Consider the following 19,223-nt stretch of genomic DNA (forward strand, 5'->3'; position numbering starts at 1 on the left):
AAATTACGAGGTCCAATTTGTCAGCCGTCATCGGGTAAAAACGACAAATCAAAGAATTCGACTTTATATATTACTAATATAGGACATTGGTGTAGATTAAAAATTACACCACTCAAGACCCTTTTGTTTTCCAATACCGATACCAATAGTATATTCATGCACCTGTTACCTAATACCTTATCTGTACGTTCCGCATTTGACAGGTGCACCACCAAACGGTGTATTTCGAATTTTGCTACGTAATCGGGTCATAAGCAAAGGGCTGACACTACTAAATTCAATCATTGTCAAATTGTTCCCTATTGTAGTTTTATTCAGCAATCAGCAAGATTTTCTAAGATAACTAATATAGGACAATGCTGTTGATTAAAAAATAAAATACTCCATTCCTGGATAGCCAGGACCTTTTCTTTTCATAATAATAATTATTACCAATAATTGATAAGTTCCAAGCCGACGGGTTTCAAACAGAAAGATTTGAAAGCAGAGAAAATTGTGTGTCTTATAATCGAATAACTTTATCAGATGACAATACCAATTACCAAAATAAGGCTTTAAATATATATATATAATAATTAGGCATAGTTATATACTTTAAATCAGTCACGGGTGTGTACTTGTATATATATAAAATGACTGAATAAATAGTCAACGATCAATCTTACAAGGCAATGGATCATGTAATATGATTCTGTACACTACAAAATATAATATATAACAAGTCAAAAAGGGTACAACATCACCATAAAATAACTATAAAATATACAAATATTAGATATTTCGGATAACAGATATCCTTCTTCAATAATAGCACGATGTCAAATGAATCATGTCAATTCAAATTGAGACTCTATCAAAATCTTGATTTATACAATTTAAGCGAACGCTGGAACAATTTTAAAATTTCCAAACACACCGCAAAGACTACAGAAATATGCCAAAAATAAAAATAGTTATTTACGATGTGAAATGGCACAACTTTAGATTTCCAAAGGATGTGACAGTTGAGATGTAATAACTGCATTGAGGGCAGTCCTCAAACAAAAAAATCAAAATAATCAAAAGTGTCCTTACCGATCCAGGATGGTATAAATTAGACAACGGCAGGGCAATTACAACGGAAACTACATATTAAAGCCTTCCAAACGAATAGCAGTCTAATAGTGATTGAAAAAATAAGTTTTGTATATTGAGCTTAAATAATTGAACGTGGCAACGTACTTATACATCATCCCGAATCAATGAAAACCTGTAATTTAAACGGTAATTTTAAAAATAATTTCGAACTGTAAAGCCAGTACTAAATCCGGCGTTGTTTAAAACAGGTGGTCACAGAAGAATGAGGGACTCGTTCTATATTTTTTCATTTATGCCCTCTGGGGAGACTGTCCGTAACTTTCTTATCCAAAATCTTTCCCGAGCGACTCTGTCGACCTTCGACCAACACTCGTTGTGGTCTATGATCGTGATGGTAAGGTTTTTGAGATCAGCTTGTGTATATATATATATACTCCGGTTTATATGATCCGTTCATCCTATATATTGACTCTTAAAATTCAAGAGTTAATCTAAAAATGAGGGTACTTTCTCTAAAAATGAGGGTACTTTTTATATGGCCTTCCAAATACCGTTTCGATCCCTGACATCACTGAAGAGACATTTATTGTCGAAATCCGGATATGGTGTACTAAAGAAATATTGACACCGAATGTTTGTGGCACAACATCCTGTCCACAAGTTAACAATTTTTTTTTCTGTGACGTATTAAATTTATATTAGGATCCATTTTGTTACATCTTGTGATCAATTTTATTTGGCAAATCGTCAATGGCAGTCAGCAGGGTTAAAGAACATCAGTTGTTCGACCTGTTAGTCAAATGCGTTTTGTTTAAATATACTTTTTCACTCTTTTGGTCTTTTGGGAAATGTTGTTTGTGCTGTTTTTAGACCCTTCTACAACGCAATTTGTTTGACATGCACACGTATAAAAATTGCGGTTTTTATCCAACGCAGTCATAGGTTTGAACGTAGTTTTCAATTTAGACTCGTTTACATATATATATATATATACATTATGACTTAAATTTAAGTCATGCACGTACGAACGGCGGCTAGAAAGTGACAAACAAATCAAACATACTAACATACCCGGATCTAAATCAACCCCTCTGATTGGACCATACGCATATTACCCATAACGTCAATACAATATTTTCCCGCTTTACTTCGAACCGCGAGAAAGTGTAAGTATTATCTATACTACTTACACTTTCTCGCGGTTCGAAGTTTGTTTGTCACTTTCTAGCCGCCGTTCGTACGTGCATGACTTAAATTTAAGTCATAATGTATATATATATAGTATTATCTATACTATATATGCCTAAACATAAAACAACACAAACGCAAATATCAATTTGCCGTCAGTCCGCCTTTTTTGATAGAAATAACACAAAGAACGGGGGCAAGAATAAATTATAAGAGATAAACAAATATTATAAACACAATTTCTTCGAGACCTGCAAACGTTTCTCTGTGGAATCAACAATGTAACAATCTTTGCTTGAGTCTGACTTCCACCGGCCGTGTTTTTTCAAACACCTCTCGTTTACGTTTGCATTTGCAGCAGCCGTTGCACCACCGGCTCTGAATGAATGTAGGCCTATATTACAATTTGGTGAAACTAATCTTACTCTACCTAATAAAGCCTCCCTAGCCGCCGTATAGCTTAACTTTTTATCTTTATCTATAAGTTTACAATTATTGCCTGATCTGCAAATCTGTCTAAATATATATTTATTGGAGTCGAAATCAAAATTGGCCAATTCTAAATACCTTATGAGCATAACATATGGACAAGCTATGGATAAACCTTTTGAAATGAGAATTTCGTTTCCTTGACGATACTGATCGGTTTTACTTTTGTTAATATACAACAAATTCCCGTTTGAATGGTTTTACACTAGTAATTTTGGGGCCCTTTATAGCTTGTTGTTCGGTGTGAGCCAAGGCTCCGTGTTGAAGGCCGTACTTTAACCTATAATGGTTTAATTTTTAAATTGTTATTTGGATGGAGAGTTGTCTCATTGGCACTCACACCACATCTTCCTATATCTATAAAATCAAATAATTGTCATGTATAACTACATCTTTAAATCTTAACGAACTAATTTCATCATATCTTAGAAAACCAGAAAAACTTAGTAATATCATTGTCAAATCTTTAATAATGAGTAAATCATCTGAATCTTTAAACTGCGTACATAGTTCAATTAGTATCTCTGCTGAAACCGGATCTTTTTTGTTGGCGGTTTTTGTTGTGGTTCTTTTGGAAGCTTCAACTATGGAAGTAACGAAAGAGTTTATAGTAGGATCTGGTAACCCACTCACTTCATGGGATCATTTTATACCGTATAAAGCATTGGAAACGGGATGACTAGTAGATCCATTGTTCAATAAATTTGTCAAATAAAAGCAACGTGTACCGGTTGTGCAGGTAGGGCATCGTGTCCATGTTCTGTAATAAATTTTTCCCACCTTCTAAAAGCGTATAAATAAGACTTGACTGTATTGTCACTTTGATGGCTCAATAATAACTCACACATCTTCGGATATAAACTATACAAATGGCTTCCTGTTTCTACTCCACTATCCTCTATTGCGACTTTTACATGACGATCTAAACTGATGCCTGTTAATAAAATGAAAATTATAAATATCTATGTTTTTCATTTAACATTTAAAGCAACTAATCTAAATTTTAAGATTTGCGAGCCAAATATCCCGTTTTTAACCCCTTCCTCGTTTTGGGAGACTCTCACCTTGAAAAAACCTGTAATCTCTTATGAAAGATTTAAACCGACCTTCTTGGTCTACTAACATTGGCCAATAAGCGGCAGATGTCCACTCAGGAACAATCAAAGTATGACTACCTTTATCCTGTATCATTTTGTTAATTGTCTGTGGGACCAAACGAGGTGGAGGAACTAACCAATTATTCTCGCCATCCCATGACACAGAAAAAGCATTAATGCCTGATGTTCCAGTGCACCAGAATTTCGAATTGAATTTGTCACATTTTGCATTGTAATCTTGTGCAAAGCGGTCAAAAGTATACGGACCCCATAACTTATTCAGATAACTAAAAATCCAATCATCGATTTCCAAATCATCACAATCTGATTTTCTACTAAGACTGTCTGCTTTATCGTTATGCTCGCGTGGTATCCATACTAAATTTAGTTTGATCTTGTTATCTTGACAAATTTTATGAACAGACATAACGCTTCTGTGTAATTCTTTTTTCTTACTGCCGACTTTCATAATGTGTGGTGCATTTTTATTGTCTGTGTAAACTCTAATAGTCGCACCGTTCACCTTTATCACAAGATTTCTTAAAACCCTTTTTACTGATTCAAGTTCTCTCCGTGTAGAGCTTTTTACTCTTTCAGTGGAAGACCAACTTCCGTCTATCTCTATCGGTTCGTCCTCTGAACCCGTGGTCAAATGACCCCCGAAACCTGTTTCTGAAGCGTCACAAAAGACGTGAAAGTCTTGTACTTCATTGTATGTCAACTGACATAACTGAGATCCTATCTCATTTATTTTTTCTATATTATCTAACCAAAACCTGCATTCATTTACAGCTTCGAGACTAAACACTACGCTGGAATTCCAGCATTCTCTTGTAAGTATGCAATCATACATGAATCTAGATCTTAAACGTGCAAGATCCCCTGAAACAGCCTGAGTTGAGATGTTCTGTCCAACAGTACAAGCAAGTGACCTTACTTTGAAATATTTTATTCCCTTTTCATATTGCTGTAACAGATCACTCAAGGCTCTTTTTAACTTGCTCAATCTTTTTCAGTGATTTTTAGTACACCCTGTTCTAAACACTAACAAAAACCTAACCACTCCAATTTTTGTACTGGAGACCAATTACACTTTTCATGTGCTATTTCGAAACCAAAATGATCTAAATCATTCCTAATTGCATCACTAGCGGTTAGTGCCTCCGAATAAGAAGAGCCCCCCCCCCCTAATCCATCGTCTAAATACATAACTATTTTTTACCCTTTACTTCTCCAGTATTTTACGACTTCTCGAACTACTTTACTGAAAATATAACCACTTGTTGCCAAGCCAAATGATAACACATTGTATACGTAAAATGTCTCCCCCCATTTGAAACCAAGGTATGTAGGGTCAGAATGTGCAATTCTAATATGGTGATATGCACTTTTCAAATCATATTAAAAAATGTAATCCTCTTTTTTAAACAGTTGTCTAGCTGTGACCGCGTCTTCGTATTTGTGACGAAATTTAAATAAATGTGGATTTATATGTCTGGCGTCTAATACCAATCTTAGTTTCGACCCATTATTAGCTACTGTTAGAGGGTTTATAACATGAGGTTGTTCATTTGCTTTGCTTATGCACCCTTTTTTCAACAACTTTTCGATTTCTTGCGCAACAAAAATCTTATTGTTGCACGCCGACTTATCAGTTTCTAATACCACACTCTCTGGAATTGTTAAAAAAAGGAATCACATACCCCTTCTGTATAACACTAATAACGTGTTCGTTAGCGCCTGTCTTTGTCCAGTTATTGACATTTTCTAATAGACTACCTACAGGTGATATACCTGAGTGAACAAGATTACTACTAATCGTAGTATGTGTATTGCTAAGGAATGTTGTGTTGCGTTACGTTTGTTTTGTATACAAAGGTGTACTCGAACTACTACTAATGTTACATAAAACATATCAGTACTTATCTTGTTTGTATGCTGCACTGTAGCATGAGGACACTCTCTCCTCCAATGACCAGTTTCACTACAATTGAAACATCTCCCAGGGCGAAACATCTCGTTTGTGTTGACTGGCATCGGATTATCCGGAGCCAGTGGTTTAGTCTTATAAGGTGCTGGCCTAGTATCGGTCTTGCGTTTTGCCTTCTCCTTCTTTATCTTTGATTCTGCTCTACTTTGTGCCTTGTATATTCTTTTTTAATCTTCGGAATCTTCTGCCAAAGGATTTGTGGTATATTCGTCGACGACTTGCCATCCCGCGTCTGACGAATCTGCTAACTTTATGAGCTTTTGTCTTGACTTTATCATTTCCATACCTTCGTAAATCTTTCTCTTTGCGGTTTGAATGTTGTCATTATTCAAATTTTCTGATTTTAACTGACTGCTAGCTTCGAGAACCTTCACGAAAACCTTCTTGTTGTGTTTATACTGTTCTTCATTTCCCCTTTTACGGAACTTAAAGGTCTCTGTCATGGTACTGTCAATTTTGGCCATCTGTGACTCGGACAATGCCTTCTGGTTATCCGGATGTTTTGCTAGAAACCATTTAACCGTGTGTCGAGCTGTGAAGTAAAGCTGTTTAACATTTTATCTTGAGTTCCTACTATGGCACTTTGTACTTCGGCTTGGATCATTTCTCTGATGTCGGCGTCCATTTTAAGTCATGCACGTACGAACGGCGGCTAGAAAGTGACAAACAAATCAAACATACCAACATACCCGGATCTAAATCAACCCCTCTGATTGGACCATACGCATATTACCTATAACGTCAATACAATATTTTCCCGCTTTACTTCGAACCGCGAGAAAATCTTAATATAATCAAAGTTTTGATATTTTCCTATGAAATTTTCTCAAAAATAGACTATCTGGATGATATAACATTTGTGTTTCAATTTCATTTTTTAGAACTGACAACATGTTCACAAATTTGGTTCTCTTTTCTGATAAATAAAAACATTTATAAATCACAAAACAAATCATTGTTATGACATGATTAAGTGTATTATATTCAATATCTCCAATTTTTTATCGAAGTACAAAATTTTTAAGACAGAAGACATGTTTATGTATATTAAAATACATAAATATGTCATCAATTATTGACCAATAATTTTTTACCCATTTACATTCAAAGAAAAAATGATTATAGTTATCACATTTGGAGCAAATCACACAATTTGGATTATCAGATATTTTACAACGATACAATTTATGATTAATTGCTGAAATATTATGCAGTAATTTCCATCTAAACATTTTCATTCTATTATCTTTTAAAAAATAGAATGTAAAAGTAAGGTTCTTCTTTATAAAATAAATAACGTTTCCCATACATAGAATCCTACTGGGAGCTCTTTATTAGATTTAATTAAAATATAATATATTTCTTTAAATGAAATTTTGTCCAGATTGTAATACAATCCATGGCTATTCATCTTTATATCTTGTTGAAAAATAATTTTTAGTATTTGTAGATGTTTTACTCTTTAACTTTTCTTTCCAAGATTTGGGTATAGCTTTACGTGAAATATATGTTTCTGCTATCCAATTTTTTTTCCTTTTAAGTTTGTCTAAAAGCTTTGTAGGGTATTCTGTGGTGACGGTATTTTAAGTAATGAATTCAGGTACTTTTGTGTAATTTTATGAACTTTCCCGTACCTCTGTTGTAATAACTAAACTGCTCTTTAATAACTCAAGTTTGTAAGCGCAAAGCCATTTACGGTTTGGAATGCTTCAGCATGCAACAATTACTTCAGGTAATTGAACCTCTGGACGTTACTCAGTGTTGGATTTGTATGTACAGCTGCTTCCTACGAGTCCCAAAGGGACTGCCATTGTAGAATGTCGCCATCGAAAGTTGGCAGGTTGAGTTTAGGGAGTTTTTTGTACTCGCTAAAATTGAGGAATATGAGCGAAAATCTGAACGGAAATGTGTACTATTGTGCTGATTTTCTGTGCTTGAGAGATTACTACATGTAGAATCTGACGGCGGTACGTCGCTTCTAGAATGTGTAAAGCTTGCGGCATTTGTATTTAGCGTTGATGTTTGTACTTTGATATATTTTGCTATTTGTGGTATATATCCTCATCTAATTTCCTTAACAATTATTGCTTCCTTTTCAAAGCGTCTAAAATGTTCGAAAGTTCATCAGAATCAACAACTTCTGTTCCGTTCTCCCGAATTTCGTCGAATTTCTTGAATATTCTTGAAACGGCGCTTTTATTTCCTGCACGTATCGATTTCAGCTTCAAATTCATCCTGGTCACGGCACCAATATCTTAGAGTGGTTGTATTTGACACAAATAAAGGCTTAGTAATAAGTACGTATGTTTGCAATGATACTTGTATTGAACTCTGAATAGCTAACGTAAAACCAGGGTGACGTCGTGTACATGGAGAGCGGTAGCGGGAACACCTCAGGCTCAATTATGAACAGGCTTAAAACTCAATCACAAGAGATAATAACAAAAACAAGTAAATATACACGGAACGAATAGCTTTGATATATGACACAATGCAAATACAAAGTTAAACAAATTCATACGTAAAACAAAATCAGAAAGACAACTATGACCTTGGGAAAATGTAGTTAAATAGAATAACGTACACAGGTCAATAAATATACGTTTGTTGTAAGGAGAACATGGTGTTCGGAAAAAATTCATATAAAATAAATAGACTCATTTACATATCAAGAGAACAAAAGTGCAAATCTATCCAAAATACAAAAATGACAAAACCAAAAGCTCGAACACATCATACAAATGGATGACAACTGTCATATTCCTGACTTGGTATAGGTATTTCTTATGTAGAAAATGATTTATTTAACCTAGTTGTATAGCTAGCTAAACCTCTCGCTTGTATGACAGTCGCATGAAATTGCTTTATACTGAAAACGATATATGCAAAGCTCTGTCCATGTTTGGCTGAACTTTCAGTTCTTTTTTGTTAATCAACTTTAACCTATAATGGTTTAATTTTTAAATTGTTATTTGGATGGAGAGTTGTCTCATTGGCACTCACACCACATCTTCCTATATCTATTTGTAAAAGGGATCTGCACTTTCTTTTATATCGGCCAAGGGAATTAAACGTGACACCTTGATTGTCGAAATGAACACATTTTGAACGTTAATGTTATCTTAAATAATTGAAATAATATCATAACTGCAATTTTTTAAATAAAATGTAAGAAAGTGTTTTGTATTATATCGCGTTGGTAAATTCGCTTTCTAGTTATAGTGACGAATTTGTTTTGAAATACAAACAGGTTGCATGATCAGATGAAATACTTATTAACGATGGTAATTGAAAAAGAAAATGTTGTAATTTATGAAGAACTTCAAAAAGGTTGCAGGAATACAGACTAGTATAATTTCCATGTACTGTGTTTATATATTTAATATTTAATAGTTTATTTAATATTAATACTATAATTTATTAAAATATATAAACACAGTACATGAATATCAATAATGTGGTCATTTTTTGATAAATTTTCTGTTAACAAAAGTTTAAATTTTTCGAACAACTAAGGATTTTCTTATTCCAGGCATAGATTTCCTTAGTCGTATCTGGCACAACGTTTTGGAATTTTGGATCCTCAATGCTCTTCAACTTTGTAATTGTTTGGCTTTATAAATATTTTGATATGAGCGTCACTGATGAGTTTTATGTAGACGAAACGCGCGTCTGGCGTACTAAATTATAATCCTGGTACCTTTGATAACACTTCTGGTGGACGTTTCGTCCACGAGGGTATCACCAGCCAAGTAGTCAACACTTCGGTGTTGACATGAATATCAATAATGTGGTCATTTTTTGATTAATTTTCTGTTAACAAAAGTTTAATTTTTTCGAAAAACTAAGGATTTTCTTATTCCAGGCATAGATTTCGTTAGCCGTATTTGAAACAACTTTTTGGAATTTTGGATCCTCAATGCTCTTCAACTTTGTAATTGTTTGGCTTTATAAATATTTTGATATGAGCGTCACTGATGAGTCTTATGTAGACGAAACGCGCGTCTGGCGTTCTAAATTATAATCCTGGTACCTTTGATAACTAATTTCAAAATGACTTTTTACAAAGGATTATTCCATCAACCACATCTTTAATGACGATTCAAAACAATGACACAACGTTATGTTCTTTTTTGTTGATGTGAAGATGTAACAATTGCACATGTATCTTATGATTGTCTAGTGACATAAAGATTTCTTGATTTGATCTATGATGGCTGGAAAATTGAATTCAACCAAAAAACTTTTTTTAAGTTTTGTAGAAGAAAGTTCATTTTTTACAATTCTAGTAATGTTTGCCAACAATACATACTCAAGTGTTAAAAGGCCTCTCTATGCACTTGCATTGACTTTCACAATATAGATTTATATACGGCAAGAAAATAAAACAGAGATTTTACAAATACTAACATTGGGGTTATATGCAAATTATTTACCCTGCATGGTAACCATATAATACTAAAATATATATCTTTATATATGTGTATCTTTACACAGAAAAACACTATTAAATATATAAACACAGTACATGTAAATATAATTTGTCTGCTTTTGTTTAATACTGAAGGCGTTTTGTACTACAACATTTTCTACATAAGAAAATGCCTGTACCAAGTCAAGAATAAAACAGTTGTTACCATTCGTTTGATGTGTTTAAGCTTTTCATTTTGCCATTTGATTAAGACTATATCAAGAAATTGACTATGAGGGTCGGTTGAAAACAAAACTTTACGACAAAAGAGATGATTTCAGCTTCCCAATTGTTACCTTTTCATATTTAAACTATGAGATCCAAATATAATGGTGAAGTTATCATCTTTTCGTTAATATTACGGACGCTATCACCAGTTGATTGACCGTTATGGAATATTCGTTATACAGATGATATCGGATATGTTCATTATGTCGTAACTGCAATGCCCTTCCCTTTTCACGAATGTGACTTTTTACCGGCTTTGTAACTAAATGAGCAACACGACGGGTGCCACATGTGGAGAAGGATCTGCTTCCCCTCTCGGGGCCACTGAAATCACCCCTTGTTTTTGGTGGGTCCGTGTCGCTTTTGTACCCCTATTTGTGACATTTAGTTCACGCATCAATGTCAATATAATGGAAAATTGATGCGAATGTCGTACAAGTGTGAAATTTAGCGCTATAAAACCAGGTTCAATCCATAATTTTCTACAATGAAAATGCATGTACCAAGTCAGGAATATGACAGTTGTTGTCTATTCGTTTGATGTGTTTTAGTATTTGATTTTTCCATTTGATTAGAGACTTTCCGTTTTGAATTTTTCTCTGAGTTCAGTATTTTTGCTATTTTACTTTATATAAAGATATTGTGGAAAAAAGATAGTGTGAAGGAGAAAAAGAGAAAGAGAGATACGGAAACATAAAGAGATTTTCAAATGATTTATATTTATAGATAAATTGGTAAAACAATAGCCTTTATTGTTGTCTTTTTAAATCTCTGTAACACCTTAGGCAGGTGGTGCAGAACAGGCGATGTCAAACCCTAAATATTGAAAAAAACAGAACTAAATGAACGAAACATTATATGTCACCAAACTTCTTATGAACTTATTTCGCATATGATAATTCTTAAATTTTCACTTTTATAATATCAAGAAGTTTTTTCTTCAAATTAGGGCTATCGTCTTTGGTGAAGAAATGTCTCATTGGATATCATACCACATCTGATTTGTTACAGACAGGTCACCTTTTCAAGGTCCAAATAAATAATTGCATATTTACTATTCAAATACTTTTACTTATACCAAACGTTATTTGGAATATAAAACAATCGTTATGAACTAAACAAAAGGTCAGAGCTTTTTCCATTCTAATGTTATTATATCAATGGAAAAAAGTATCAAAAATAACACGAGCTCTAAGGAAAATTCAAAATAGGGAGGTCCAAAAGCCTTATAAAATCAAACATTACGCTATATCCTTTTATTCGTTTTGTCAACTTGTTTGGTGTAACAATCAACAGAATTGATTATAATTAGAACTGTTTCACTATTAACTTTGATAATGTCAACCACAATATTAGAAGTATGACACCAGGAATTATCATTTGTTTAACGCTATTCTGTGCATTTTTCCTTAGATCTGTTTTTGTGATAATTTTTCATATCATGCTACTCGCTTGAGATGGAAAATTGTCGCTAGAAACTTAGGAGGCACGTTGTGTTGCTAATGGAATTAACATGAAATTGACAACGTATTTTTCTTCAAGGAATGTATAGCGATAAACAGATTGTCATTTGTCATCTAAACTCGATTGCTTTTCTCGCTTTCGCCGTAACAGCTCAAGCGAGACAATCAATCTCGTTGAGATTATCAACGATAACCTATAAATACAATGCAAATAATCATGTGTACCCCTCTAAATTTCATTATTATGAAAATGGATAATGAAATAAACTTTGATATGCATATGCAAAAAACTTTTTAAATTAAAGCAAAGCCAATTTAACCACTTCTACCTTTAGTATGACTCAAATTTCTACTGTATTTAAAACATAATTCTAGTAATGATAAGCATGCTGATGTCTATACTTATATATATTCCCTTTTATTATATTCAAGGCTTTCTAAATCTTTTAACATTGAACAAAAATATAAAAGTTCCAATAAAATATTATAAAACTTTAGGCTTCTTGTTGTCTGTGAAGTTTTTTGTAGACGTGTATATTTGTTGTTATCTGTTTTTCGACATATCGTTGTAAATTTTTTCTTCGACTTGTGATTTTAATTGTTCTTTTGATATATCTGCGCCTTTTACATTTTCTTGTATAGAATACTTTCAAAACTATTTGTTCTATGATGCACAACTTAAAGACATATGAGTTACATATTTATTTTTCGTTCATTTTTTTTACATGAAAACGTTAGTTTTCTCGTTTGAATTGTTTTACATTGTCTTATCGGGGCCTTTAATAGCTGACAATGCGGTATGGGCTTAGCTCATTGTTAAAGGTCGTACGGTGACTTATAGTTCTTAATGTCTGTGTCATTTTGGTCTTTTGTGGATAGTTGTCTCATTGGCAATCTTACCACATCTTCTTTTTTATATATGAAACGAGTTTCTGTTGATTATAGTTTTGCAGGAGAAAGAGGTGAAAGATACCATATGGACATGTAAGCTGATCAGACGAAAACAAACGATCAATAACGTGACAAAAAGACAAACAGATTATTAAACAAATTTTAAATTTCGGAATGTAAAAAACTGAGCAACACAAAACACAGTGGTTATCTCAGGTGCACCGAAAAAGTAAGAAGATCCGGCTCCATATATGGCACATGCATGTCTTGTTTAATAATGGGAACCAAATGCATGCACATATACGAAGTTATGTCCTTTGTGTTCGTTTTTTTATTTTCATTAAGAAATCTGTTACTTATCATCGTCAATTAGTATTTCATTGATTCCTGAACAAAGTCGTCTAGCTTCTAAAGAATGTGCAGCTTTTTAACCTTATATTACCGATTTTAAGCGTTATACACCGTGTGAATTTTTCCATCGCACTTTGGTTGCATGCTTACTGAATGTCTAACGAGAGATATCAAGTTTAAGGTCACTGCATATGGAAAAGCTGCCGGCGATTTAGAGTACGGGAAGACAACATAGAATTAAGATTTTACATGACCTTCAGAAAATGTCAACTTCCTATTTGGATATTCAAATGTACAAAGTTTGATGATTATAAGATGACACATGTATACAATATAATGCTCTGTATAGCTAAAACCGACTAGCTTGTTCAGACTTACGATAATCTGTAATTTAACATAAGGTGGTTTGAAATAGACGTAGGAAATTGTTACGTTTGGACCAACTAATATCCATATAATCAGTTTTCTATTTATCTCTTCATTTAGCTTAGGATAAGAGATATAAACATAATATTAAAAACAATAAAGTCTTACTTACAATTCATCTTCAAAAAATGTTCTGTTGGCAGTGGAAACATTTGGTCGCTTGGTACTTATGTCTAAAATCAAATGAAGTATATTATTCGCATAAACATACCTAATATGTGTGTCTTCTAATCTGGTAATGGAATCAATGTACTGTACCAAAATTACAAAAAGGTAATCATATGAATAAAATTAATTTTCACAAGGATGGTAACATATTTAAACATGTTACCGGTATTCAATGTCTTAACCTGGAATTCCGAATTTATCAACACACAAAAACAGCTGGATACTGACAACATTTAGAGATATATGTTATGGAAATGATAAAATGCTGAGAATAAAATGGAAAACCACAGTCGTTAAACAAAACGTTTTACGAAAGGTTATAATTGGTATTTAGGGAAGCGTATTAGGGCCATCCTTTTTTATTTTTTTTTCAAATTGTCGACTTTAATCTTGGAATAATCAACTTTGATCATGCAATTATCAACTTTAATCGTGAAATCATTATCAACTCTAATCCTGGATTTGTGCTTATGCTGAATATGTCCCATTACGTATCAGTTCGTTTTCCCCTGATTGGTATTAAGAAGGGAAAGTGGAGACAACAACACACAGCTTTCACCAGGCCATATGTCATTAGTGGTAGGGTATTTTTTTTTATACTTACCTATAATTTTGGGGGGTGATTTTTTGTCTTTCAGTGAAATTGGTGTTTATTTACTTTAATTTCATTGTGTGTCATTGTCTCATTGTCGTTTATGCAACCGCTATTTTTTTCATCTTTAGATGTATATTATTTGAATCATTGTATTGGTGTCTCATATGTGTATTCCGAACATATCAGTTTATTTGTTTACATATTACATTTGAACCTACAACAGCTAATCCATGTCTACGTGATGTTAATACGCCATCTTATTTGTGCTTAACCGCATCACCTTTTAGGATATAACTGTATTGTATGTCAAAGTACGACCAATTTAATCATAAATTGAGCTTAGAATACAATATTTTTAACTCCATTCTAACGAACTGACAAAAAATAACGCCAAATCATACATTTAACATCTTTCATACGTCGTCTACATGTGCACGTACGTTTTCATAGCATAAATGGAGAATTGGTGTCATTAATATTGGTGACGTTATTCAATCAAAATGAACGTAAAATTCGATGTTGCATTAGAATTATTGATATCACATTATTCTGCCACAAACATAGCTACATATACCTTTACTTACACGTAAAAACATCTTCTTCCAATAGAAATTTTCTTTCACCTAATGTTACTCCATATAAACAGGAATACGACACATTAAGATCTTTTTCAGTCAGATTTTTTATAATTAATGTGTATCCATCTCTGTAAATCTTTCCATCATACTTTTTATTATGTCGTCCTGTTTTCAGATCTATAAACAGTGTTCGTTGTTGGGGAGTCCACCTGTCCCAGCCTGCGTCATTGGGGCAGCAGTGTGAAACATTGCAAAATAATGTCACGTCTTGTCCATATTCTGTAACTTTTCCAATAACTATCCATTCCAAAATACCTGAAACTGTAATTTTGAGTTGACTTTCTTCTGTAAAAAGTGGACTACACTTTGCATATAAATATATATAGATATAGGAAGATGTGGTGTGAGTGCCAATGATACAACTCTCCATCCAAATAACAATTTAAAAAAAAGTAAACCATTATAGGTCAATGTTCGGCCTTCAACACGGAGCCTTCGCTCACACCGAACAACAAGCTATAAAGTATGGATATAAACAGTAATTAAAAAAACAAATTAAGTCATATGTAAACAAAATATCTGCATTCTATCATTTACAATATATATGTACTAGAAGTAGGTCGGCACTGGGGGGATCAAAACTACTTTGCATTTGCCTTGTGAACTTACAATTAAGCATTACAGAATATTAAACGAAGTGACATAAAAAGTATAATAATAAAAATACCAAACTCTAAGGAAAATTTAAAACGAGAGTCCCTTATCAAATGGCAATAGTAAAAGCATAAACACATCAAACGAATGAATAACAACTGTCATATTCATGACTTGGTACAGGCATGTTCTATGTAGAAAACGCTAGATTAGATCTGGTGTTATAGCTAGCTAATCCTCTCACTTGTTTGACAGTTTATACAATTTCATTATATTGACAACTTTGTGTTAAACAAAAAATCCAAAAAGTATTTATGTTTTAATATAAATTGAGATTCTGGTTTAATAATTTGTATCAATTGATAATAGGTAGAACAATTTCACTTGATACATATCTGGTTACGGTTGTGGCCTCTTATCCATTTCTTGCACGAATAGATCTTTCTCGAAAAATGTATACGAAATATACGGCATTAATTTGATTGCCATACGCAGCATCATGAAACTATATTCAGGCGTTTCCTTTGGCTATTTGTTAGGTAATGATGACTTGCAAAGTTAAAAACGAGATACCTTCCCCGTTTATTTCAACGAACATGTCTGATCTTTTTAATATAATATACAAAACACTCACACTTTGCACCTTAATATTTTTGTTTATCAAGTTTTAAAACATTATGTAGCGTACATAATAGTTTTTAAATGTTTATTTGTTAAAGATTGACACCTAAACATGAAATAAAACGTCCTACTGGTGTGTGCAAAATACAAGATCAATTGTTATCGAATTTTTTAAGTAAGCCCACCACGAGAGTGTTGACCATAAGAGAAACTGGTTAAACAGATCGAAAGCATTGAACATGTATTGAATACAATACAAAGGTAACAAAGAAAACAGGCTAGTAGCAATCGTTTTCCAATACTTTTTCTGAACGAAAAGTGCAGAAAAACAATACGACAGTTTATTTCCGTCCTGTTTTGTTACCTTTGTTTTGTATCTGTCTTGTACGAAGTTTCAAGAAATAAGTAGTATATTTTGCATTTAGGAGAAGCAGCAAAATATTAGATTAGAAATCTAAATAGCCATATAATGTATGTAACAGTTTAAACAAACTTTTTCTCATTTCCCTTCAGTCGAAAGTTTTACTCTAAGAATTCTAGAAACTTATGATTATAAAAAAAATAACCATATCAAGTAAATAAACTCATCATAGATACCAGGACTAAATTTAGTATATACGCCAGACGCGCGTTTCGTCTACAAAAGACTCATCAGTGACGCTCGAATCCAAAAAAAGTTAAAAAGGCCAAATAAATTACGAAGTTGAAGAGCATTGTAAAAGGTGAATGTCGAACACATTTGAGAAGCTTAAAATGCAACTTCGCAAGTGAGTAAAGTTTGAAAGTAATCTAAAAGGTAAGCAAGCTACCATTCGATTTTTATTTAGGGGGGGGGGAAGGGGGAGGTAAAATAAACTTAAGATAAACAGACTTGAACATTATATCCCCCCATTCCCCTTTAAAAAATATTTTTTTACTTTGCTCCCAAATATATGAATTCAATATATGAAAGTCGTTTAGACTACTTTATAGTTACCTCTGATATGTAACCATTTGTAATTTCATCAGATATAGGGTCAGTTATAGATCGGATCATTCTCCTGTACTTATTGATTAAAGGTGTTCGAGTCAGATAAGAGGGAAATTTAATAATAGTCGTGGGAGTGAAACTGAATGTATTAAAAAAAAAAGTAAAAGGGGATATTAAACTGTCATTGAAGAATATGAGTCTGATCCATCTATGGATATTGAAGCAGAAGATGAACAGTTTGATATAAACTATCAGCTTTTATGGGATATAATCAAAAGGAAATCTGCGGATCTGCAATCTCATGTTCGTCATTTAAGAAGAAGGAAACAAATAAAAATGAAAAAAATACTATATCAGATTTTATTATTAGAAAAAAAAAGTTGCAACTGTTAGAAGCAGCATTTGATTTACAAAATCATTTGTATGATATTTTATTATACCATTACGATTTGATCAATCTTACAAGTATTACTTAATTTTTCTAATTTGTGTCTAATACTGTAGTATGTTATTTCACATGTTTTATCTTGATAAATAAAATAATTACAAAAACAAATCACATTTCCATATTTGATGAAATATCATGACAAAAAAAAAGAATTTTGTCTTGTTGTAAGATATTTTTATATATATATAGGCGTAAAAAATAGTTTTCACATGTGCATGGAAGGATGAAATCGATAGAATGGAACTGTTATCGTTTTACTTATTTTACTATTTTATTTAATGATATATATATATATAAATATATATATAAATCAACCTTAAAATGTTAGATCTGTAAATTTGCTTTCACAAATTTTTGGTTCTTCACTCGCCGGGATTCGAACCCATGCTACTGAGATATCATGACACCAAATCGCCCTCACTGTAACCGGTGCGCTAGACCACACGACCACCTGGGCTTCATCAAAATGAAGCTTTCGGTGGCCGGGTGTTACCTTTCCGTGTAAGTTTTAATCTAGCGTCGTACTACAGTACATGATATTTAAGGCATGAAGATGTTATTTTTACAGATCAGCTAAATTGTCTATAGAAAGAATCTTACAAGTTAATGGAAGATACAGTCACAGAAAATTATTATATTTATAAGTACGTCTGAGCCAGTGACAACTCTACAACAAATTTATACATCGGATCACCAGCAATGATGGTGATACATGGCTGTGTACATTATGTTTATACAACTCGTCTAAAAATCAACCCAACATTGTTAGATCTGTAAATTTGCTTTCGCAAATTTTTGGTTCTTCCCTCGCCGGGATTCGAACCCATGCTACTGAGATATCGTGACACCAAATCGCCTGCACTGTAACCGGTGCGCTAGACCACACTCGACCACCTGGGCATTATAAAAATGAAGCTTTCGGTGGCCGATGTTACCTTTCCACGTCAGTTTTAATCTAGCGTCGTACTACAGTTCATGATATTTAAGGCATGAAAATGTTATTATTACAGATCAGATTAATTATCTATAGTAATAAAATTAAGGGTACCAATTTTCTTGCACCAGATGCGCTTTCGACAATATATGTCTCTTCAGTGATGCTCGTGGCCAAAATATTAAAATTCAAAGCTTATATAAAAGATGAAGAGCAATAATCCAAAAGGTCCTAAAAGGATAGCCAAATCCGTGAAAGGAATCATAGCTTTGCATGAGGGAGATACATTCCTAAATTTACACTAATTTATAATATTTTGTAACAGCAAAATTTAAAAACACAAAAAATCCGTATTTTCATGCCAGTATCGAAGTACTGGCTAGTAAAGGATTCTACAAATCAATTTAAAATTGGCCGGGTGTTACCTTTCCACGTCAGTTTTAATCTAGAGTCGCACTACAGTACACGATATATAAGGCATGAAGATGTTATTATTACAGATCAGCTAAACTATCTATAGTAAAGGATCCTACAAATTAATGTAAGATACAGTCACAAAAAACAATTATATTTATAAGTACGTC

Source organism: Mytilus trossulus, chromosome 6 (assembly GCF_036588685.1).
Source record: "Mytilus trossulus isolate FHL-02 chromosome 6, PNRI_Mtr1.1.1.hap1, whole genome shotgun sequence".
Lineage (NCBI taxonomy): Eukaryota > Metazoa > Mollusca > Bivalvia > Mytilida > Mytilidae > Mytilus > Mytilus trossulus.